We start from the raw sequence: 26,890 nt of genomic DNA on the forward strand, positions 1-26,890 counted from the left end.
CAAATACCAGGCTTTTCTTCATTATCTAACAATATACATGTCTTATTAACAAGACTTGTAAGCTCAGATACCAGAGTTTCTTTCATTATGTAACAGTATCCATGTCTTACTAACAAGACTTGTAAGCTCAGATACCAGGCTTTTCTTCATTATCTAACAATATACATGTCTTATTAACAAGACGCGTGAGTTTAGATACCAGACTTTCTTTCATTATCTAACAATATCCATGTCTTACTAACAAGATGTGTGAGATTAGATAGCAGAGTTTCTTTCATTACCTAACGGTATCCATGTCTTACTAACAAGATGTGTGAGTTCAGATACCAGACTTTCCTTGTACTCTCTTTCTAAAGCAACAAATAAAAGAACAGAACTTGGTGTCTTCAACCGAAAAAGGGCGTGGGCGGACCTTGAGGTAGAGCCTTGGATTTCTTTGTTGAGACAACACATAAAAATATTCCACGTACTTTAAACTGTGGGTGCGTTATAGGCGCAACAGCTAATTCTTAACGTTGGTTCTAACTAGCTAGTTTCCGCTGGTTATTAGTTCAAAATTAAGGATGACGGCAGATAGATTTAGCAAATGTACTGTAATTACAAAATACACAAAGAAGTTTCTACTTATTCGGGAAACTCTTGAAAACAAACAGAATCCAATAAATTTTGGCATGTTTGTTGTTAAGTACAAAACTTCAAATTTTAGGGTTATAAAACTCTCAAGGAATGTCCGACCATTAAATTACTTGATGTTTCGCTACCACTTGTAAAATTTGTGTTGTTTTATATTTTATTAGTAATTATATTACTTTTTATTTTTTAGTTCAGTACTTTCGTAATATTAGTGTTTTAAAAACTCTGTAAATTAATGTTCAGACTCGGCATGGCCAGGTGGTTAAGGCACTCGACTCGTAATCCGAGGGTCGCAGGTTCGAATCGCCGTCACACCAAACATGCTCGCCCTTTCAGCCGTGGGGGCATTATAATGCGATGGTCAATCCCACTATTCGTTGGTGAAAGAGTAGCCCAAGAGTTGGCGGTGAGTGGTAACGACTAGCTGCCTTTCCTCTAGTCTTACACTGCTTAATTAGGTACGGCTAGCGCAGATAGCCCACCATTCCGCGAAATTCAAACAAACAAACCAACAAACAAATTCATGTTTTAGTAATCAGTTCATTCCATAATGGATAAATCTCATCCACTTTGACCTTAAACCGCCCGGAATAACCTGTTGATTATAGTACCCTTAAGCCATTCGTATCATTCACTGAATTCTTGCATTTTCAGCCGTAGGAGCGTTACTGATCACACTGTTCATTGGTAAAAGTGTTTGTTGTTGGCGTTAGGTGGTGTTGAATAGCTGTGTTCTAAATTAGGAACTAGAGCAGAGTTGCTTTACCCTTGACATTATCAGCGTAAATATAGGTACTTCATCCTTACAATACATGCTACTACCTATCTCTTTTTTAACTTGCGTTCTCCTATTTTCAAGTATTTAACCACACCTTCTTCGTACTAATATCTACATCTTCATTTTCGAATTAAGATTTATCGTTTCGTTTTCTTTAAGACAAGAAAGAAGGGTCCGGCATGGCCAGGGGAGCTAAGGTGTTCGACTCGTAATCTGAGGGTCGCAAGTTCGAATCCCAGTCGCATCAAACATGCTCGCCCTTTCAGCCGTAGGGGCGTTATAATATCACGATCAATCCCACTATTCGTTGGTAAAAGAGTTGCCCAAGAGTTGGCGCTGGGTAGTGATGACTAGTTACCTTTCCTCTAGTTTTACACTGCTAAATTAGGGACGGCCAGTGCAGATAGCCCTCGAGTAGCTTTGTGCGAAATTCAAAAACAAATAAAAACAATCTTCTGAGAATCCACTAATGCAATCTCCCGATATCTACTAAATGTAGAACTACTTATACCTGAAGATTTCCAGGTTCAACTTAAAGTAAAAACTTTAAAAAACACTGTTCTACTTAACTGACAATTTCTCAGAAGACAATTACTTCAGTTTTTCACAATTAAAACCAGTGTTGGTTTATACAGTACAGCCTGAATTAAGAGTTACTTTTGTCAAGAGATGTAGTGATTGACTAAAGTCGTAATAAATCGGTGTTCATGAATGTTTTGTGGTTCGCCATCGTGAAATGAAGTGCATAAATAATGGATGTTTCAGTTATATGTAGCTTCTTTGCAGTTGCTTAAATATTCTGCTCTTTTTACCGTTACCTTTGAGCCTACTTGTGTATATGTTTACTTTCTTCACCTAATACAATCCTATTAGTAAATATATATAACTTACAACTTCGCGAGACACGATATTAAGTTCTGTTAGAACTGCGTGTATCAGAACAATATTTTTGGCAATATGATGCCTAACAAAATTGCTCGCAAATTATTGTACTTATATCGAGGGTTCAGAATTTCCAGGACGACGATATCCCTTGAACTTAATGGTGTTGAGAAACAAAGGAATATGGATCAATTAAGGGTACCAGGACCATCCAGAGAAAGACCTGCAACAGAGAGTACCGGAACGGTGGGAAGCAAAATGCAGTGTCCTGTAAATATGGGAGAGCATAAAGGTCATTAGCAAAAGTGTTGTAGACGTTTACACAATATAATCAGGAAGGATTTTCCTTTGGAAAAGCGAAGCAAATTTGGTGTACGTAAGTTAATTTCTCAACGCATCCATTCAACTGTCGTTGCACCTGAAGTAACTGGAGAACGAAGCGGGTATTCATGCCATTCTATACATATATATCTTGATTAAGTTGCTGGATTTAGTGTCCACGGATATTTTGTGCGAGCGAACAGTTAAAACGAGTGTTGAGAAACCGTTGTTCTCGTACACCTGATGGACTGTGTAGAGGAAAGAGTGGTGTGCTTCAGACATGGTGGACGTACGACAGAGAATTTCGTGATTGAAACTACGTTGCAGAGTTAATGCTAAAATGTACGATCGCTAGATAAAGCACGACCGGACGTAGGGGCACGAATTGTAACGACATGTGAGGCTCCAAAACTGTTTTAATATAACGTATTCACCTTCTGTGTATGTGTGTATATATATATATGTCTTTATGGGATGATTAAGGGAGTAAATCGCGTGTATACTAGAAACTGTTAAAGATAGAAACTATAAATAGCTATACAAATAAATAAATTCATAATTAATCAGATAAATACACATTATAAAATATGGGAGAAACACGAATGGTTTAGAAGCTTATATATACATGTTATGTACTTACAAAAAATACAGTTATTTCTTGTATTATGAGGAAATAAAAAATTATCTTCCACTCTCCAAATACACTGTATAAGAAATTGATCCTCCGATTATAATGTCTTACTATTCTTTAGCTATATAATATTTTCTACTTAGATACAACTTTAATCCAAGTCTGCGGACTTACAACGTTGGTATCTGGGTTTCGATACTTGTGGTGGGCAGAGCACATATAGTCCATTGCGTAAAGTTGTGCTTAATTACAAAACAGCAACAACCAAAATATCAAAAAAGGTACAGGGCCCTGTTGTGGCGGAAGTCCAATATAGCATTTGTGGCTAAAGTACAATGCAATTTCGAAACTGGAGCTACTTGTTCTCTTTAAATAAAAATATAAAGAAAAGAGAGAATTAAAACCGAAAATATTCAACTTCTTTCTTTTTATCGGTAGCTTAAGGCGTTCAGCTTGTAATCTGAGGGTCACGGGTTCGATTCCCCGTCGCACCAAACATGCTCGCCTTTTCAGCCGTGAGGGCGTTATATAGATGACGGTCAATCCCACTATTCGTTGGTAAAAGAGTAGCCCCAGAGTTGGCGGTGGGTGGTGATGACTAGCTACCTTACCTTTAGCTTCACACTACTAAATTATGGACGACTAGCGCAGATAGCCCTCGAGTAGCTTTGCGCGAAATAAAAAAAAAAACAATCTTTTTTCTTTTCGTTTTTATGTATGCACGTGTGAATAAATGTTTTCTAATAAAATGTAATTATAGTCTATGTAAATCCCAGTAAAAGACACTGTTTCTCACGTTGTGTAAATTTGTTTAATATTACTCTTGTAATTAAAATGAAACATAATATCTACACGTGGATTGAATATGCGTAAATATTCTTCAGAATTTGCCTAATTATGGCAATAATCACCAAATTCCGCACGTGCACTTAGATGAACGTTTATCTTCTAGAGGTTTCCCCCTTTAAGATTATCTTAACGTACAAATAAAGCCTACTTTAGTAAATCTCGAAATCTCATGCCTAAACACAAATCTTTTAAGTTGGGTAATAAAACGAAAGATCCTTCGTGAAACTTCGTGCGATAACGTGACTGTTCCTGCAAGAGCTGCGTCTGTTTTTCTTTCTTTGTTTTCATTTTGGCTTCGGTAATTAAACAACAGACTTAACGACAAAGACTGACAACAATAAACGAGGTGTCTGATAAAACCAGGCGGTGTACACGTTTTCACGAGCCACGGCTTATGCTCGAGAATTTGATGTTCGCATCACTGACACGTGTTTCTCCGCTAACCGAATTACGTGAAATCAGCGGTTTTACGCGGCGAATATATCAGGGTAATACTTAAAGCTAGGCTTCCACGGTGTAGTAGTACAGATGGTTTACATTACGAGAATGGTAATGGCTAGCTGATGGATGGAAGTTGAGGTTATCTCAGAAATGGTGAACTTAAATTCACGCTATTAACAAATAAATAAATAAAAGATACAAATTACAGCAGACCTGAATAGTTTGTTTGTATGTTTTGAATTTCGCGCAAAGCTACATGAAGGATATCTACGCTAGCAGTCCTTAATTTAGCAGTGTAGCACTAGAGGGAAGGCACCTAGTCATCACAACCCACCGCCAACTACTGGACTACTCTTTTACCAGTGAGTAGTGGGATTGACCGTACATTATAACGCCTCCACATAGCCTGAATAGAGAAACCACAAAACCCAAATCTTAAAAAAAAAAACTGGAGTTGTACACTAAACCTAATGTCTTAACAAGCCATGTGCTTTAATATATTTAGTGATTACTACTGTTAAAACACGTGTGAGAAAACAAACCAATAGCAAAATGTTTAATAGCTTACAAGGATGTTTTCATGGCAGCTAATAGCTCTAAGAGAAATTTTTTATGGTGTTCAAAAAGCAGTAGTGAGTTTACAAGCCTCGTAAGACGTCATAGGTTTTCTTATATCTCATATACATGAAAACATGTTTGTTATATGTGGTAATATTAACCCGTATATTTTCACTAGATTCACTTATGAATGATCACGCTATCAGTCAGGGCCCGTCATGGCCAGGTGGATTAAGGCGTTCGACTAGTAATCTGAGAGTCGCGTGTTCGAATCCACGCCGCACCAAACACGCTCGCCCCTTTTAGCTGTGGGGACGTTATAATGTTACGGTCAATCCCACTATTCGTTGGTAAAAGAGTAGCCCGATAGTTAGCGGTGGGTGGTGACGACTAGCTGCCTTCTTTCTAGTCTTACACTGCTAAATTAGGGACGGCTAGCGCTGACAGCCCTTGAGTAGCTTTGCATGAAATTCAAAACAAACACGCTATTAGTCCTTGTTCGCAATAAAGTTCCTCTTAGCAGCCATATACACAAAAAACATCTTATTTTCAAATTTTGAAATAAAACACCTCGTTTATGCCTTGGATTTAGCATTGCTTGGTCTGTAAGTTTCTTATTTATGGTGTTCAGAGGGGAAAGGTACTGAGGGCTTTGTTCATCATATAGTATCTCCATATCAACACTTACAGTGTAATTAAGATATTTCATAATTCCCGAGAGACTCAGAACGAAGAGTAAATATACCTTTATAACAGTAATACAATTCAATATGCACGTCTTTTAAAATTATTGTGTGTTTAAAATCGGAAATCCTCAAAATTCGGGTATAATCGAACCTAATTTTAAGTTATTGACCAGAGGGATGACACCCAATCAGTAGCATGTTTAATCCATCATTCATGGAAAGAGATTGACTGTTACTCCTATAATACACCCACAGCTTGAAGTCAGGAACATACATTGTACTCAAGGGCCTTGTGCAAAATACGTGCTTTCATAAACGCCCTCACGGCCAACTGAGTACAGCGTGTTCGGAAGTATTGAGGCACGATTCCTTGGCCCACTGATTCCAGCACGTTACGTGCTGATCGCTAAGACATCGCATTTTACTACGCTTACTCGAACAAGTTATAACAAATCTGTGAAGTGTCTTTTTGCACTCGGTCAGGCTTACACAACAAGCTGATTGTTTCTTACTAACTCCCCCCACTTCCTACTGGCACAGTAGGATAGCTGAGGATTCATACCGCTAGAAACAGGGTTTCGATACTCGCGGTGGGCAGAGCACAGATATTCCTTTGTGTAGCTTTGTGTTTAATAACAAACAATAAACTTTTCTTTATACGCATCGTAAGCGCATGCTCAAATATAAGCTTTCTCGGAATTAGTCGAGGGAGAGAAAATTGAAAAGGACAAGACTCATACGATTGACAATAAGATCAAAGCTTGTTTTTGCTACCATTACGTAGTCATGTATATATGTATAGATACTGTGACAGTTAATTAGGCACCTGATGGCATTTTTCTTATAACAACGTTCACTTCTCTCAAAAGCAAAACTGAGTTCCTTAAAAACACGTAGTCACGCCTTCGATCAGGAAGTTGTAGATAGACGTATCTTAACAACATGTCCCCCGCTGTTACAGCGGTGAGTCTTTGGATTTAAAACGCTAAAATCAAGAGCTCGATTCCCATCGGTAGACTCAGCATACAGCCTAAAGTAGCTTTGCTATAAGAAAACAAACGCAAACTTAACATAAATAACAGAAAAATCTGTTCGCCCACATTGTCCCCTTTCTTCGGACGAGCGCACAAATCATACATATGAAAATAGAGATATTTGTTATTTTCTATATTTCTTTACACAATAAATATCTATAAACAAGTGATTTCTATAGTCAGAAAGGCCTGGAACGACCAGGTGATTAGGGAGCTCGACTCGTAATCTGAGGGTCGCAGGTTCGAATCCTCGTCACACCAAACATGCTCGCCCTTTCAGCCGTGGGGACGTTATAACGTGATGATCAATCCCACTATTCGTTGGTAAAAGTGTCCCAAGTATTAGCGGTGAGTGGTGATAACTATCTGCCTTCCCTCTAGTCTCACACTGCTAAATTAGGGACGGCTAGCTCATATAAGCCTCGAGTAGCTTCGCGAGAAATAAAAAACAACAACAATATTCAGAAACTTAAGCTCAAAACGTTTCATTGTTTTAGGTGTGTTAATTCTATAAAAAATATCTCAATATTTATATTTTTAATACGGTTTCTAATATTTGTTGGTTGATGACCAAACCAATACTGTCTTGAGGAAATAAATATCTTTGAAATTCACTGGCAGTTTTCACTAGTATAATATTACCTACAGAAATAAGAAAGAAGTTAGATACTACCTACACTGTGAGCTCATTAATGTCCTTCAGAAGAGAAATTATAATGGAAATAACAGTGGTTACATAGGCATCCAATGGTGTGCGTGGTTAATGTTGAATACGTCATAGTTTTTCGTTTGTCATAGCTGCCAAAGGACAGATGATGCTCCATAGTGATGAAATGAGCCTAGAAATGAATTATACAAGAAAGGAAACCCTTCTTTGAAGGGGCGGACCACTCTTTATGCACTGTCTAATTAACACGGAGCAACTAGAGCTACCGAGGGGCATACGTGTGTAAAAGCCTAGGGACAATATCAGAATAGATCGTAAATCAACGCCGCTTGTCAAATGGATCTCTACAGATGGTAGTCTCATACGTTACGTCAACCTGCAAAGGTGTTTTTCTCTCTCTGTCTTTCTGCATCTGTCGGAGGGGTTAAAGCTACAGTCTAAGAAATATGATCATGACGTGTACACTGAGCTTAACTATTTTTACTACAGAAATTAAAATAAGTGAAGAACTTATTTAACCTTATAAAGTGTCTGTCCGTCCACTACACAACATGACTAGGTGGTTAAGGCACTCAACTCATAATCTGAGGGTCGCGATTCGAGTTCGAATATCCGTCACACCGAACATGCTCGTCCTTTAAGCCGTGGGAGCTTTATAATGTGACGATCAATCCACTATTCATTGGTAAAAGAGTAGCCAAAGAGATGGCGGTGGGTGGTGATGACTAGTTGCCTTCCCTCTAGCATTACACTTCTAAGTTAGGGACGGTTAGCGCAGATAGCCCTCGTGTAGCTTTGCGCGAAATTCAAAAACAAACAAATAAACAAACCATTACATAAGTTATATTATAATTAAAAGCATATTAATTATATAAATATATATATGTGTTTGTTTGTGTGTATACATAGAAAGAAAGGAGACACTACCAAACGGAGAAATTAAGTTAAAATTGGAAACAAAATATATGTTCTATGGACGAAAATAGACAGGAACAGGTGTCACTCGCCATGTATCAGATTAAACTCCAAGTTTTCTTTTTTGAGCTTATAATGCTGAGATGTGTATGCACCTCGAATGGAAACTATGCGTTGTACTCAGTATGCTGGAGACAATGTAAAATACAGATAATAATAACTTTTAATTGAGGTGAAAGATGCATGAACTGTCCAGAAACATGCGGCCTTTATGACCTAATCTGAGGACTGACGTACCAGTTAACCCACACCACTAGCTTCCGTCCGATTTTTGGACAGTATAGCGTGCATTCAGTTAAACTTCTTCTTTATTTTAGCCTAGTGCTCGAACTAGGAATTCTCGGGTTCACAATTCATGTTCCATTTCTGCATAAATACGCTGTGAACTTTGAAGCCGTGAGTATGTTGTCGTCTCTCCTCAGTGACACAGCGGTATGTCTTCGGGCTCGCACAGGTAGAATTCGGGTTTCGATACTCGTGGTGGACAGAGCACAATTAGCCCATTGTCATTCAAGCGTCACCCGCGACCCTTGGATTACGAGTCGAACGCCTTAACCCACATGGCCATGCCGGGCCAATAACTTCTGAAGTTCACAGATACGATTTATTCTCTGAACATCTCTTTCGAATACCCGTTGCACCAACCTTTCTCGCTCTTTCAGCTGTGTGGGCGTTATAAAGTTACGGTCAATCCCACTATTCGTTGGTAAAAGAGTAGCCCAAGAGTTGGCGGTGGGTGGTGATGACTAGCTGCCTTTCCTCTAGTCTTACACTGTTAAATTAGGGACGGCTAGTGCATATTGCCCTCGTGTAACTTTGCGCGAAATTCAAAACAAACAAACAAACAAGACCATCTCTTGATAATAAAGTATCAAAGGGAGTAAAAAATTACACAGATGGCTACAATTTGTACTTTATTATTTATGGCAAAACTGCCACGTTGACCTAGCAACATCCAGTGTCCCAACATCCACGCTGAGGGACTGGCTCTGATTTTTATAAGCAACATCAACTTAAATTGTGGAGAATATTATGTGATATCGCACGGATTTAAACCCGGATCTTCAGATCTACTACAGGGCCAGCAGACGCCCTTAGTTACAGTTGAAGAGAGCCCAAGATCCAATCCTAGATAAAATATAAGTAATTTATTCTTGCATAGTTTAAGACAGTGGACGATAAAAGAAGTTGGTGAATTTTAACGTCAAATTTGATACTGTTTTTATTTCCCAGAAAGAAAAAAAATATGAAAAAATAACAACACGTACTTGTCTATAAATATTAGAGCTATAATTTTTACAGATATATACATACACTTAAGCCATTACATAGAGTGTTAACACGTCATGTTCATGCCCGACAACGTTGTTAGACAACTTTGCGCGAGTACTCTCCTGATGACTGTTGCCTAGTTGCGATAAAAAATGCAATGAACTTATCGAAAATCAAACCGATGTTTTAATTTAACGTATAACATCACCATAAATTTAATCTCCAGATTCAAAAACCCTTTCAAAGGGGTAATCGAGCTAGTTTCCCACAAAACATATTCTTCCGCCAGGTGTCGCCCACTTGTACTCCACCAACATGAATAATTTACAATCAGCGTGAATGACAGGGAAGCAAACCAGATTTATGGCTAACGAAGATTGTGGTTGTAAGAGCAGCAGCCTCTATGTGCTTGTCTATTTGACACAGCTGAAGATTTATTGGTATTAGGTTCGAGCTTCTAAGATTAATCGATGAATACGATGAAAACAAAATTAAAATGTGTCCCGGTTTTGTGGATTGAACGTGGAGAAAATATGGCGACTGTGTAGCATTTAAATTAGCTGGATTGCATATATTTTCTTTTATTTTTTAAAGGGTTTGTTTTGAATTTTGCGCAGAGCTACACGAGGGCTATCTGCGCAAGCCGTCCTAACTTAACAGTGTAAGATTAGAGGGAATGCAACTAGTCATCACCACCCACCGCCAACTCTTGGGCTACTCCTTTGCCAACGAATAGTGGGATTCATCGTACATTATAACGCCCCCACGGCTGAAAGGGCGAGTATGTTTGGTGTCACGGGAAATCGAACCTGCGGCTCTCAACTTACGAGTCTAATGCTTTAACCCCTGGCCATGCCGGGCCTTTTTAAAGTGACTTAGTCGCTTTATCATTCGACCATTATCTCAGGATTACTACCAAAATGGGATTTAAAATACTAGCTTTGACATATCTCGTAGACAATGAAATATACAGAAACTTTACCATGATTACATTCACTCTCCAGTTACAAATAACATCCCCTGGTGGGCTTGTTATGTGGGATAAAGTGTTGATTCTGCTACATATCAATTAATAGGCCATTTGTCACTATCAAAACGACTTAAAGCCAGGATCTTTGACGCCTTAAGGGTGAGTCTATGAATAAAAGCCGTTTAAAACACCGGAATACTGATTTATATCAAATTAGTTAACCATCGTACTACTGAACTTCAATAATAAATATCCAATAACTAAAAATACACTGAAACTTATTGTGCTGAAGTCGGTTACTTGTGAACTACAATAACAGACGACTAATAAGTAAAGATAAACGGACACTTTTATTTTTCTAATCTCAGTTACTTGTGAACTACAATAACAAATGACTGATAAGTACAGATATACAGACACTTTTATTGTGCTAAAAGTGGTTACATGTGAACTACAATAACAAATGACTGATAAGTAAAGATATACACATTTGTATTGTGCTAAAAGCGGTTACATGTGAACTACAATAACAAATGACTGATAAGTAAAGATATACGTAAACTTATTATGCTGAAGTCGGTTACTTGTGAATTATAATAACAATTGACTGATAAGTAAAGATAAGTAAAGATACAGAGACACTTGTATTGTGCTGAATTCGGTTACTTGTAAATTACAATAAGAGACGACTAATAAGTAAAGATATACGTAAACTTGCGTTGGGTTTTGCGTTTTTCTTATAGCAAAGCCACATCGGGCTATCTGTTGAGCCCACCGAGGGGAATCGAACCCCTGATTTTAGCGTTGTAAATCCGTAGATTACCGCTGTACTAGCGGGGGGCGTATACGTAAACTTATTGTGCTAAAGTCGGTTACTTGTGAACTACAATAACAGATGACTAATAAGTAATGATAATCGAACACTTTTATTTTTCTAATCTCAGTTACTTGTGAACTACAATAACAGATAAGTACTAAGTAAAGACACACAGACACTTTCATTGTTCTAAAATCGGTCACTTGTGATCTACAACAACAGACAACTAATAAGTACAGATACATGGACACTTTAACTACAGTTAAAGGCGAGTAATAAATAATAATAAATGGCTGTTTGCTGCGTTCTTTGTGTTATTTTAGGTTATTAATTTAGTTTGGAGAAGTTGTGACTTAGTTGAATTTGGGCAGGTTAAAGTCGTATTTGAACCACTACCGTATAATGTACATGATGGTTCTGCATTCTACGCACGTGGCTATGTTCTGCATCAGTACGCCACTATACGTAATAGGTCTTATCTAAAAGATATAAAACAGGCGCTACCAAGTGCAACCTTTATCGGTAAGGTGTAGACATGTCCTAGAAATACGTCTTTGGGGTGAGAAGTGAGAGAAACCTGTAGCCTCTTTAGTGACTCGTATACCCACATAAATTATTAATATGTAAAAACTTTAGTCCTTAATGTAGCGTATAGGCTGGTATTTTATAGTCTATGTAATTCGCCACAGGGCCAATCAGTTTCTTCGTGAAGACAGATTATCTTTGTAAATGAAGCTAAAACTTAAAAAAAGTGAAAAAAACAAAACAAAATTGAGGTGCTGGAAACGTATTACGAAAAAAAATCAGTATCCTAAAAAACGGAAATTCAGGAAAATGATATACGGGAAGACCCGTACTCTGTATTTAATACTCCTCTGTACTTTCTTTGTAGAATATTACTAATAATCATTTCCTACTGATACCATGAATATCTTTATGTTATTTTAGTTTCTGTGAAACCAGAACAAGAGATATCTAAATCAGTATTTGACGAAAATTCTAGTAATAAAATAATTACGTAGGCAAGGAAATTGTTTGTTTGTTTTTAATTTTGCGCAAAACTACACGAAGGCTATCTGCGCTAGCCATCTCTAATTTAGTTGTGTAAAACTAGAGGAAAGGCAGTTAGTCATCATCATCCAACGTCAACTCTTGGGCTACTCTTTCATCAACGAATAGTGGGATTGACCGTAACATTATAACTCCCCACGGCTGAAAGGACGAGCATGTTTAGTGTGACGGGGATTCGAACCCGCGGCCCTCGGATTACGAGTCGAGCGCCTTAACCATCTGACAATGCCGGGTCCATGCAAGAAATGGATGTTTGTCATTTCTCATATTATACATTCTAGCATATCCCGTATTTCTCGTATTATACTTTTTTTAGAATATTACGTATTTTTATATCACATAGTGGACAATATCCCTTAATCCTTAAAGTATACAGTTTTTATCATTTTCTTTTATAAATAAGTATTTCTAACAACATAAACAAGATCATAAGAGATGAAGGATAACAAATGTAGTTCTTCAATATATGACTTAATAAATCACGAGTTATTATTCATGATATACTTTTTCTTACAGCAAGGGAAAACGACATTCACATAAACGGTATCACCTGATGTTCCACCTTTCCTTTAGTACGTCATATCATGATATAAATTAGTTCAAGATAAGATGACCTCAATTATTCCTGGTGAGGCACCCTCCTTCGACCTCACGCATGAGCTGCCACCTCGTGGTGACATAAATCACTAAGATCTAGTCACCCACTGTTTCTACACCCCTGGTGGTTCTATGTTTATGGTAAAATTTATAAGCATACTATGGTCTCATGTTCTTATACAGACGCATATGTACTTATGATTATTTAATATTAATTAATTAACTAATTACCTATTTCTAACTTATATATACATTTATTATTTTAATGTATTGGTACTCATATAAACAGCTGGAATAGAGGTGTCTGTATAATCACTTTGAATGCTATTTTTTCCTTTTGTTGTTGTTTAATTAACCACCAAACTGCACAGAAGAAAATTACGCGAGGAATTCATTATATCAGTGTAACGAAATAGATGTGTCTCATAAGCTGACTGCGTCAAATGCACTACGAAATAATACGTACAAACAAATCGCAGATAAAATTAGTTGAACTGTCTGTAGTAGTAAGACAAGTGAAGATAAAGAACAATGTTTGGGAAATTTTTCAGCCTTTTCGTACTATCGTTCTATAAACATGCGTTTCTACAACAGGCAGTTTCCGTCCAGTTAAGTAAGTTCCATTTTGGATACTCTGCATAGACAGACAAGCTATCAAAGGAAAAATCACAGATATTCAAAATCATATCCTACAGTCGAGGTAAGAAACTGTAACAGTCTGTTTAAGCCTGAATCACGTTTTTGTTTTTACAAATTATTACATTTTTACAACAGTTTACAAAAAATGTTTTATGTGATCCAAAAATGATGCAGTTTAGAAAAAAAACTTAAGAAAAATTGAACATTTTAATTTCTGTGCATCTTCTAAACTGTGGGGTCTACACTGCTATCTTTTTTTAGGAGGGGTCAATTAAGCATGTACATTGTTACGACAGGATTGATTTGGTTTTGGTTTCATTTTCAAGTTCGTGCAAACCTACAAGTTGGTTATCAGCGCTAGTTGTCCCTGATGTAGCAGTGATACACGAGAAAGATGGCAGCTAGTCATCTCCATCCACCGCGAACTCTTGATCCACTATTTTACCAACTAATAGTGCGATTGACCGGCACATATAACGTTCCTACAACTTAAAGAGCGAGTATGTTTGGCGACACAAATTCCAACTCGTGATCCACAACGTGCGAGTCGAGTGTCCTAAACCACAGCCCATGACAGGACTTTACGACAGGTTGAGAGTTTAAGATGCTTCGAGATACATTCTATTCGAGTCTACCAGCATTAGTATATAAATAAAACGGGTTAATTTAGCGAACCACGCCCTATTTTCTATAAAATGAATAGTTGAACTTAAAGACAAACATTTTTATATTTATTTTCTTAAGCTAACGCTGTTGATGCCGAAACAAATGAAATTATTAGTCAAGCAAATATTTTGTTTATCTGACTACTTAAATTCTCGTTCATCAAAGATGTTGGTTGTTGTATTTATTTAATCCATTTAGATACTGTTGATCGAGCAAGCATCCAATCATTTGACTTTAATACCTCCATTACCAAATCAAAAACGTGTATTACTTTTCGAAATACACCTTATCAATAAAACCAAAACTTCACAAGGTATCTTTCCACTTGTCAATGTATATATTATATTATAATAAAAACAAACACGCCACAGTTAGGATCTACAGGTCCTCCAGCTACTCCTTCCTTTCATTTCAAGTAGTAGGTGAAATACATTCTGTAAGTGGCTTTGATTGTGTAAGTCCGCTGCACTATTTTTTTGAAGGAAAGTGTTTCGTAGAAATGAGTTGAATTAGAAACATTTTAAGTACGAATCCACGCGTTCTCTCTCTAAAAGGTAAACTGCTGCACTAATAAGTGAACAAATTGTTTGTTTACAACGCAGAGTTATTCCATTAAGTCATTCCGTTGATGGCACTAGTAACACTAATAAGGTGAAATTCACGACAAAATTAGATAATTTCTTCGTTATACATCGTAAATAAATTCGCTTATCCGCCATTTTCTATTACAAACTTGTGAATGACAGTAGATACACATCCATGTGCATTATGAAGATTGGTTGTGAGATATATATATAAATATGGCAAATGTTTGTGTATGTGTGTGCGTGTGACAGGGAATTATAAAACAAACTAATCATTTTTCGTTAACTAATTTTATACTGGAGCTTATAAGCAAATGCATCGATTTCTGGCTATGGTGCCAGAAGAAGACACTTCTATAAAAGGCATTGAAAGCTGGCTAAAGGTTCTTGAAGTAGTAAATTAGAGCGTGGTATTTTCTTAGAAGGTTCGATTTGCTTAGGTGTATCTTACAAAACTACGAAGCATTTTTATTCAAATAACCAATTGGATACTTAGATCATCGTGAGTCAAACATAGCAGAATAACTTCATTTTTACTTATTTTTCACGTTATACACTACGCACATTACATAGATCTCCAGATCAAAACCTTCGTAACTTGGCGTTGTTGTTTACAAGTTGCATATCGCAGTTTGGTGGCGCCACATGTTCGATAATTCAAAATGACTACATCACAGTAAAGTACTCAATACGACTTGTAAATTAGAAGTTTTCGATTTTGACGAACCTGAAGAAGTAAGATTACGTGGGGAAATAAATACACCGAGTAATGTTTTAACAGGACGTAATATTTTAACTTCTGTCGCGTATTTTAGGTTTGTGGTTTCCTCGACAGATACCTAACGTTAGTAAGTGTAAATTTAAGATGGTCGGGGTGCTTCTGTTCTTTTTTGTTTGTTTGGAATTAAGCACAAGTATACACACTTGGCTATCTGTGCTCTGCTTACCACTGGTATCGAAACCCGGTTTCTAGCAGTGTGAATCCGTAGATATACCACTGTGCCACTGGAGGGGGGCGTTTCTGTTCTGTAGCCTTTAACTTCAAAGGGCTTCAACTTTTCTTTCATATAGCCTGTTTATTAGAATAAATCGCAGTCGTTGTTTGTTTTGTTTAGAATTTCGCGCAAAGCTACGCGAAGGCTATCTGCGCTAGCCGTCCCTAATTTAGCAGCGTAAGACTAGAGGGAAGGCAGTTAGCCATCACTACTCACCGCCAACCTTTGGGCTACTCTTTTACCAACCAATAATTGGATTGACCGTCACATTATAACGTCCCCACGACTGAAAGAGCGAGCATGTTTGGTGTGACGGGGATTCGAACCCACGACTCTCGGATTGCGAGTCGAGTGCCCTATCTACCTGGCCATGCTGGACACTGTCTAACAGAGGAAGATAACGTTTTTTTAGTTTCGATAAGAATTGTATGTCGTTGTTTAAATATTTCAAGTTAAGCCCTCTTGTGACTGATTGATAAAACAACACATTTTCCGACATACGCTTCTTGATGTTTCATTGCAACAACTTGTTACCTTCCTTGGTTATTAGATATATGAGAGTTTTCCTTTCAACAAATACTTCTACCCTAATTAATTTTATATGTAATAATCGATTAACGTGATGTTTCTATAACACGTGTAAGACTGTATTATGTAGCAAAACCAGACAAATTGGTAGTTAAGATATGTGTTTAAATCTTATAAACGTCAAGCAGTTATCAATAATTATCCAATAAATTGACGAGAGATTAAAAAAAACACTGGGCAGAACAATAATTACATTTAAATAATGTTTAATTGACTTATGTTTCTAATGAAAGATTCTATGTGAGACATAATTAATAATACAAAGCATTTGTGTTTGGACAGTTTGAAGTTTTTCCTTTACTTTTCAGTTAAAAAGAAATGTACAACCAACGATCTCGTGCACTGTCCTTTTCAAAATATGCATTGCTACTTCTACGGCTTGAGAGTAGCCTAGTTGGTAGCGTTCTGGACTATGACATCGGGTCCATCGTTCGCGTGTAAATACAGCCAGAAAAATAAATTTCGCACTCCGAACTTTATGTGTGTGTGTATGTGTGTGCTTTTTTCTTACAGCAAAGCTACATCGGGCTAACTGCTGTGTCTACCGAGAGGAATCGAACCCCTGATTTTATCGTTGTAAATCCGTAGATTTACCGCTATACCAGTCGGTCAGACAAGAGTAGTAAGTGAGTGAGTGGTGTTGATCAGCTGCCTTATACCTGACCCCCGCTAGTACAGCGGCAAGTCTACGGATTTACAACGCTAGAGTCAGGGGTTCGATTCCCCTCGGTGGGCTCAGCAGATAGCCTGATGTGGCTTTGCTATAAGAAAACAAATACACACGCCTTATACCTAGTGTATCAGTTTAGAATTTGGGACAGTTATTCGCGGGTATTTCTTGTGTAGGTTTGCGTTAATATCCGAAAAGAAACAAATAGGAAGGAAATTGTTTTGTTGTTGTTTTCTAGCGACTACTAAAGCAAGGATATATTTTTGAGGTAACCGCTTGTTACCTAGAATGTGATATAACATAGCCTATTATACAGATAATATCACTAACCTATACTCTGTTCTTGACGTTTGAAAGAGAAGGCTGAGAGCAACCTAGTGGATAGTGTGACGATTGAAAAATTCGTGGTTCGAGTACACAGTTTGCTGCTGAATCCCGTAAAAGTAACAGTCAGTGTCATCATTCAGTAGCAATATAGGTAACTCTAGCATAGCCCTATAGCCAGCGTTTGCTTTCCTCTGGTCATCTGTTCTAAAATACGAACGGCCCTGCTTGATCCTTGGGGTCTCAGTCCTTGTTTCTTAGATAATGTGTCGCGTAAGACTTCGTGCTTTAAATAATAATAAAATTTGATAACACACGCAAAGATAGCCCTGGAGAGAACCAGGTCTACCTATCTTTTCTAATAAGGTGTATATGCTCTGCTCCGGAGAGAACAGGTTCCATGTATATTGGGATGTATAGAGTTAATGTGATTGAAAAAATTAAGTGTATTTTCTGTAGATGTGAATCCTATACATCCCAACATTAACTTCACATGTAAACAAGAAGAAAGCAATCGGGTCTATATATATTTTCTGATAGGGTGTATTATATGCTCTGCTCCGGACAGAACCAGGTCTACATATATTTTCTAATAAGGTGTATATAGTATGTGTATTAGTATTGGTACTACTCGATTGTTCCCAATTTCAATTTGAGAAAGAAAAAGTTGAACGAGTTTACTGTGATCACGTGATCTCTTCTCAGCTCGTGATGCCGCTTATCTGCAGAGCACCATATGTTGTAGTTTCGGGTTTTTGATAAAGCCCAAAGCTACGCAATGGTTTCTCTGTTCTCTGCCCACCACGAGTATCGAAACCCGACTTTTAGTGTCGTAAGCCTAAAAACTTACAGTCACTGGAGGAATTATACACCTACTAAAAGAAATTACAACTTAAAACTGTGGAATATTCTGACATTATCATAGCATTAACATAAAATTAAGTGCGTTTTGTAGTCTTCTAATAGAAGTAGAAACTTAACAGCCTGTGACGTCATACGCCCTCATGGAAATACTTTGCATGATGAGATTTGGTAGCATAGCTACAATAACGCGTTACTTATTTTATCACATAATTAATCGATATTTGTAACACTTCAAGACATAATTTGAACAACTAATATGCGAGCTAAAAGATTGTTAAATTTTGAAATTAACCTCCTATTAATGAAATTTTCCAGCAATTAAAAATTCGTTCGGTAATTGTTTGAAACACTTATATTATTCTAATTATCGATAACTTTTTATCAAAGCAAGCTACTAGTATAGATAAAACCTTAAACTTAGTCAAAAATAATGTATCTAATTTAATACACTGTAATACAATAATAATACAAACATTATTAATGAGAAGAATGCGTTGCTACGGGCCCGGCATGGCCAAGCGGGTAAGGCGTGCGACACGTAATCCGAGGGTCGCGGGTTCGCGCCCGCGTCGCGCTAAACATGCTCGCCCTCCCAGCCGTGGGGGCGTATAATGTGACGGTCAATCCCACTATTCGTTGGTAAAAGAATAGCCCAAGAGTTGGCGGTGGGTGGTGATGACTAGCTGCCTTCCCTCTAGTCTTACACTGCTAAATTAGCAGAAATTGGGCCCGACATGGCCAAAAGGTTACGGCACTCGATTCGTAATCTAAGGGTCGCGGATTCGAGCCCCTGTCAAACCAAATATGCTTGTTCTTTCAGCCGTGGAGGCGTTATAATTTGACGGTCAATCCCACTGTTCATTGGTAAAAGAGTTGGCGGTGGGTGGTGATGACTAGCTGCCTTCCCTCTAGTCTTACACTGCAAAATTAGGAACAGCTAGCACAGATAGCCCTCGAGTAGCTTTGTGCAAAATTCCAAAACAAACAAACAAACAAAACAAAGCGTTGCTACGTCATTTTGGTACCTTCGCTGTTGCGGTACTTTCGGCCCTAATCCCAATAATATTTCGCAAAGTTCGGCACAAGTAGAACCAACTATAAAATTAAGTGCAATTGATTCGTTGGTGATGTTTATACTTAAAATGCTTTCAATTAGAACTGAGGCTTCGATGATAATATAAACTATTCAGCAGTTACACATTTTAAAAAATGTTTTTATTTATTTTTTCCTAGTAAGATTTTTGTGAACTAAATTTATTTGAGGTTCTAACGCTGGTGATTAAATTTGAAGGAAATCCAAATCGTTTGTTATAAAAGATGTTTTATGTTTGTTATTACCAAGTTTGTGCTATTATTGTTTTAGTTTACGTAATGAAACAATAAATTTAAGTAACGAAACAATATATTATTAATGGTCTGAAATAATGTTCTTGCTACACATAAAAAGATCACGGTTCTTAATAAGAAAATACTGGATCATAAACAGTAGGTTCTGAGCTATTCGGAACTTCAATTAGGCTTAGCCCTAATAAGTCTATAAAATTGGTTGCTGTCCCAAAAAAAATAAAAGTTTTGGTAGGTTAATTTCAGACAATCATAAGATACAACTGAGATTCAAACGGTCAATAAACTTACCTTTTTCATTTAACTAAGCAACTGATCAGCTTGCAAGTGATTTTATCATATACAGTCATGTGAAAAAGTCAGGACACCCTAAGAAAGCCTGTGTATTTTTGTAACGTTTTTGGATATATAGATATTTAATCTCAATTTTAACAATACTGAGAGATTATAGGAATATAACTAAACAATTAAAACTGAAGAAAAGACTTTTCAAGATCTAATGTAAATGTAATTCTACAAAAATGCATATTCTAACTGAAGAAAAAGTTAGGACAACCCACATTTATTCCCACTTAAAATAGCTGAACTCACACATAGGTATATCACACCAGGTGCACATGATTAAAAGATCGTTACTCAGCATTTTGAACGAGGCTTGCTCTATTTAAACCTCAGACATTTAGTTTGGTGTGCTCCTGACTGTTGAAGTGAGAGTGAACACCATGGTGAGAGCAAAAGAGCTGCTGAGGCATTCAGAAAGAAAATTGTAGCAGCTTATGAGTCAGGTGAGGGATTTAAAAAGATCCCAAAAGATTTTGAAATCAGCCATTCCACTGTCCAGAAAATAGTCAATAAGTGGAGGGCTTTCAAAACAACTACCAACATGCCCAGGTCTGGTCGTCCAAGCAAGTTCACCCCAAGAGCATACCACAAGATGCTAAAAGAGGTCTCCAAACACCCTAACATGTCATCACGGGACCTACAGCAGGCTCTGGCTACTGTTGATGTGAAAGTGCATGCCTCTACAATCAGAAAGAGACTGCACAAGTTTAACTTGCATGGGAGGTGTGCAAGGAGGAAACCTTTGCTCTCTAAGAGAAACATCAAGGTCAGACTGAAGTTTGCCAGAGAGAATGTAGACAAAGTCCAGGACTTCTGGAATGTTCTTTGGACAGATGAGTCCAAAATAGAATTATCTAGACACCAGAACAGGGGACATGTTTGGCGTAAACCAAATACAGCATTCCAGGAAAAGAACCTCATATCAACTGTAAAGCATGGAGGTGGAAGTGTCATGGTTTGGGACTGCTTTGCTGCAACAGGACCTGGACAGCTCACAACAATAGAATCTACCATGAATTCTACTGTGTATCAGAGGGTGCTTGAGGATCATATGAGACCATCTGTACGAAAATTAAAGCTGAAGCGGAACTGGACCCTGCAACACGACAATGACCCAAAACATACAAGTAAATCCACCAAGGACTGGCTGAAAACTGAGAAATGGAGAGCCCTGGAGTGGCCGAGTCAAAGCCCAGATCTTAATCCCATTGAGATGCTGTAGGGTGACTTGAAACGGGCTGTACATGCAAGAAACCCCTCAAACATCTCACAACTGAAAAAATTCTGCATTGAGGAGTGGGGCAGACTTTCTTCAGACCGATGTCAGAGACTGGTAGATGGCTGCAAGAACCGTCTCACTGCAGTTATTTCAGCCAAAGGAGGTAACACTAGCTATTAGGAGGTAGGGTGTCCTAACTTTTTCTTTAATTAGAATATGCATTTTTGTAAAATTACATTCACATTAGATCTTGAAAAGCATTTTCTTCAGTTTTAATTGTTTAGTTATATTCCTAAAATCTCTCAGTATTGTTAAAATTGAGATTAAATACAAAAATACATAGGCTTTCATAGGGTGTCCTAACTTTTTCACATGACAGTAAGTTGCTAAGTATATTGGTAACCACATACACAAACACATATATATGTATATGATTTGTCAAAATGTGTTGAATAGACAGGCTCAGCTGTTAACACTAACTGCCACTGTCTCTAATGACCAGACTAACTGGCTCTCACTCTTATAAAGCACCTATAGCTTAAAACAATAGGAATATTTCGTGTATCACATGGATTCAAACACCACTTGCCAAGTTCGAAATGCATAACTTTACTACAGGGGCAAGCCGTGTTCTTCTACGAACGCTGCTAACAGTTTCATTATTTTAAAGGTAATTAGAACCATTATTAATAGTGACAAAAGTCCCCTCTCTTGCATAAAAAAGTAGTTGAAGCCCCATTATTTATTTTCGTATAATTATAGTTATTATTCTGGCTGATTCGGGCCTTTTTCAGCTATACTCCCCCTAGCGGGGGCATACTTAGAACGTTGGTTATTACTCACTGAAATTATCACTACATATCATATTGATTAATTTATGAGACGGATTATAAATATATAAAAACATTACATACATTATTTTTGTTTGTTTTTGTGTAATGACATTTTGGGGTAATTAATTTTGTATTCAGAAAATTGAAAAGTCTTAATGTGGTACGAATACCTTCCGCCACCTCGTTTCTTTGTGTTGTTTTTGTAAGAAAATATTTGATTTAGTTCCTTGAAAGCATCGTAAAGATTGGGTAGTGTCAAGAATTTTCATTTCAAGTAAAGTAAAGTGGTGTCCTTTTGTTGTCTGAATAAATCACAGCATATCCCTAGTAGTTTACGACTCTTTTATAGCCATTAGTTTAAAAAAAATTAATCCTATTCAATCCAAAGTTAAAACGGTCATTCTTCTTCAAGGACATATCGCCACTAAAAATATTTTACGAATGTTAGGAATTTATAAGTTTTAAGAGAAGAAGCCGCATAACACGAGCCACGTGACCCATAATATAAGAAAAGGTATCGGACCGATTTTTTTTTCTTTTTATGGAGCCATTTTTTATTATATCTATGAAGCAGTTTAGAGGTATCTGCCGCGGTGCATAAAGTTCTCATTGCTGGAACTCTTGCCTTTTGCGGAAAGTACTTTGTCAGAAATGAACTTTAGTTAGAGAAAGACACGCCTGTCAAACAGTGCTCCGGTTGTCAGTTTGTTTATTTTTGAATCTCGCGAAAATCTACAAGAAGGCTATCTGCGCTAGCTGTCCATAATTTAGCAGTGTAAGACTAAAGAGAAAGGAGCTAGTCATCATCACCCACCGCCAACTCTTGGGCTACTCTTTTACCAAATAATAGTGGGATTGACCGTCACATTCGAGGATTCGAACCCGCGACCCGCAAATTACGGGTCGAATGCCTTAACCACCTGGCCATGCCGAGCACCGGTTTCTATGACTAATGGTCGGGCATGGCCAGACGGTTAAGACGTTCGACTCGTAATCCGAGGGTCGCGGGTTCAAATCCCCCTCACACCACACATGCTAGCTCTTTCAGCCCTGGGGGCGTTATAATTTGACGGTCAATCCCACTATTCGTTGGTAAACGAGTAGCTCAAGAGTTGGCGGTGGATGGTGATGACTAGCTGCCTTCTCTCTAGTCTTACACTGCTAAATTAGGGGCAGTTAACGCAGATAATCCTTGTGTATCTTTTCTCGAAATTCAAAAACAAAACACAAACACAAACTATTAATGGTTCTTCGTTATTTCTGAAAAAAATGCAAAAGTAAAACGTCTTCTTTTATTGTAACGCTGAGGGGGGGGCGATAATATCGCCCTCTCATTTTCAGGAGAATATGCACCACAAATCTTTCAGTTTATTTGTATTTAATTAATGTGACATAATGTTAATGAATAGCTATTAATATTTCTTGTTAGGCAGCTAGTCATCACCACCCACCGCTAACTCTTGGGCTACTCTTTTACCAACGAATAGTGTGATTAATCGTAATATTATAGCGTCCCCACGGCTGAAAGGGCGAGTATATTTGGTGCGACGGGCACAGAGTAATTTAGGAAAAAAACTGAAGCGGCCAGAAACGTCAACGATGTAATTAAACTTGAAATAGCCTATCATGACCAAGTGGGTTAAGGAGTTCGATTCGTAATCCGAAGGTCGCGGGTTCGAATTCTGGTAGCACCAAACATGTTAACATAAAAATTACATATAGTACTTAAAGTACAAATAAAAAGTGTTGAATTCTTTGAGCTTTGCTGTTCTACATAGAGAGCAGCATTGCAGAACAACAACAAACGGTTCGTGGTGATTGATCTATGTAAAACACGTGGAGACCCGGCATGGCCAGGTGAAAAAGGCACTCGACTCGTTATCTGAGGGTCGCGGGTTCAAATCCCCCCCACACCACAAATGCTCGCCCTTTCAGCCATGGGGGCGTTTTTATGTGACGGTCAATCCCACTATTCGTTGGTAAACGAGTAGCCCAAGAGTTGGCGGTCGATGGTGATGACTAGCTGCCATTCCTCAAGTCTTACACTGCTAAATTAGGGGCGGCTAGTACAGATAGCCCTCGTGTAGGTTTGCGTGAAATTCAAAACAACAACAACAACAAACTTGAAATAGATTAACTTCTAGTGATGAGTTACCGGCGCTAGTTAAAACCAATATTTTAAGATCTTAAGCACTCAAGCCTTAAGTTTGTTAATACGACTAAACCAATAGTATTTGGATTAAGATATATTATGATAATAAAAAACATTAATTAAAACATACATACACAAAATTAATCACTCATATAATATTAAACCTACTGGGTACTGGATACATAGAATTGTTTCTTCGTGTAATTTCCAAAGATTGGCCTAATCTAAACACGTAACTGCTACACGAACAACATGCATGAATGGTTTTCAGTTTTAAAAAAGTAATTATTCTTACACTTCTATCAGTGCGATCAGACGTTTTAGACTGTGACTGATACCAGTATAACTAAGTATGCCTGTCTTTCCGTCTATCATACAGCAACGCATTTAATTATGAATTCTTTGTGTCGTTTGTTTCAACACCCGTACACGAGTCTGATGCATGCTATCGTATAGAGTTCGGTATTCCGTTTTTCAGACGTGATGTGATTAATTAGTGATAATGTAATGCAAACAGCCGGCTGCCATCATGGACCTCTTATGTGTATTTGTATATTTTTCGCCTTTCCCCCCATGTTTGTTAATAATGTTCTCCCCGAGTTCTACTTATTTGATGGCAGTGTGAGAGGCACGTGAGGAAACACCTGTTAGAAGGTGGTATTCAACATATGCGTCATTAGTACGTTAACAAATGCTTTCTATTTTGCATGTAAATCAGATTGAAACAGTTAACTCGACGTAATAATATTTGTTTCTTTTTAATATCGTCGTTCAATATTCTTCTGTCAGTCAAACCAACTATGATTTCTTTATTCACAGGTATCGAAACCAGGATTCTAGCGTTGTAAGTCTGCAGACGTGCCGCTATGGGCTTTACTTTTTCAAATCGAAAGATGAAAAAACCATAAAACATAAGACACCAAATTGAGTGATCAAGATTGCGGATACCACTTCCACGGAAACTTCTTCCTCAGAAACACAAATGTGTATTAAACAAGCTGAAATATCCGTCATCTCACACGGGAATGTTTAAATGTAGTTAGATCAATGTAAGTTGAACATCAATCATATAATTCAAAGCAATAACTTGAACAGAAACTTCATGTGAAAATTATGAAAATTTTCTTCATAATTAATGTTTTCAGTTTACATTCCATCTACCAACAATTAAAGATTTTGATGTGATTCTTATCCTTGAACACACTACATTTCACTGACCATAAAAAAGACATGATTGTTTTCAATTGTCATTATTTGACCTTGAATCATTTTAAATTGTTTGTTTGTTTTTGAACTTCGCACAAAGCTACTCGAGGGCTATCTGTGCTAGCCGTCCCTAATTTAGCAGTGTAAGGCTAGAGGGAAGGCAACTAGTCATCACCCCTCACCGCCAACTCTTGACATTATAACGCCCCCACGGCTGAAAGGGCGAGCATGTTTGGCGCGACCGGGATTCGAACCCGCGACCCTCAGATTAGGAGTCAAACGCCTTAACCCACCTGGCCATGCCGGTCCTGAATCATTTCAGACTATTCAACATCTTCTAAAGCACCAACCTGACAAGATTGTTTGATATTGGCTCAGTAGTCTTGGAGTAATTAATCAACAGGGTTTACAAAATAGAAATAGGGTTAAGTTCAGTTTTGATCCCTTTAGGACCAGACTGTTTATGTCTAGTTCGTTTGGTTGTTACTAAATTAACTATAAATTAATCATTTGAATTGATTGACCACTTTACGATTTCAGGTCCGAATCCCGTCACCGGACGTAGTCACCCTGTTTGCTCTAGGGGCGTAATAATGTGATGGTCATTCGCACAGTTCGTTGGTAAAAGAGTAACCCAAGAGTTGACGCTGGATGGTGTTTAGTAGCTAATTTTAGCTGCCTTTCGAACCAACACTGGGATAACCAAACGAGATCTGTGACCAGTTTTGCAGTCAATAATGTTTATTATTATTATTAAGCCATTAATTATTCATTAATTATTCAGGAAATTTACCTGTTTTCCGCGATGCTTTCTTAAATGTATTTTGAAAGATATTGTTTGTTTGGCTCGAAACGTTTACCAGCTTTGGATGACGTCTGAAAAATTGGTGTCAGCATTGGTTTGATTTTAAAAACACACTGAATAAATTACTCCTGATGAGTTCCGCTGTACTGTGATGTAAGGCTGTTGTTAGCTAACACCACGTGTCAGAATGTGAAGCAAAATATTTCAAGGTTTGGTTTTAATTTTGAGAATAGCTGCTAGAGAGCTGTCTGCGTTATAACCATCTCTAATTTAGCAGTATTAGTTAGATTAGGGAAAGGCAGCGAGCTAACACTACTCCCTCTCAAGTCTCGGGCTACTCTTTTACTAACGATTAGTCGTACGTTATAAAGCCCTAACGGCTGAAAAAGTGAGCATATTCAATGACGAGGATTCGAATCTGTGATCCTCAGATTGCAAATCGAGCACCCTAACCACCAGAATGTGTAAAGCCAACTT

The 26,890-nt window shown here is 37.7% G+C and overlaps 1 protein-coding gene across 2 annotated transcripts in view; it reads right to left on the reverse strand.

Annotated features, from left to right (window-relative positions):
• The window catches only part of LOC143238587 (uncharacterized), a 57,146-nt gene that overhangs the window by 18,438 nt on the left and 11,818 nt on the right, over positions 1-26,890 (reverse strand). The gene's annotated exons all lie outside the window — the stretch shown is intronic.

Source organism: Tachypleus tridentatus, chromosome 13 (assembly GCF_004210375.1).
Source record: "Tachypleus tridentatus isolate NWPU-2018 chromosome 13, ASM421037v1, whole genome shotgun sequence".
NCBI classification, from domain to species: Eukaryota; Metazoa; Arthropoda; class Merostomata; order Xiphosura; family Limulidae; genus Tachypleus; species Tachypleus tridentatus.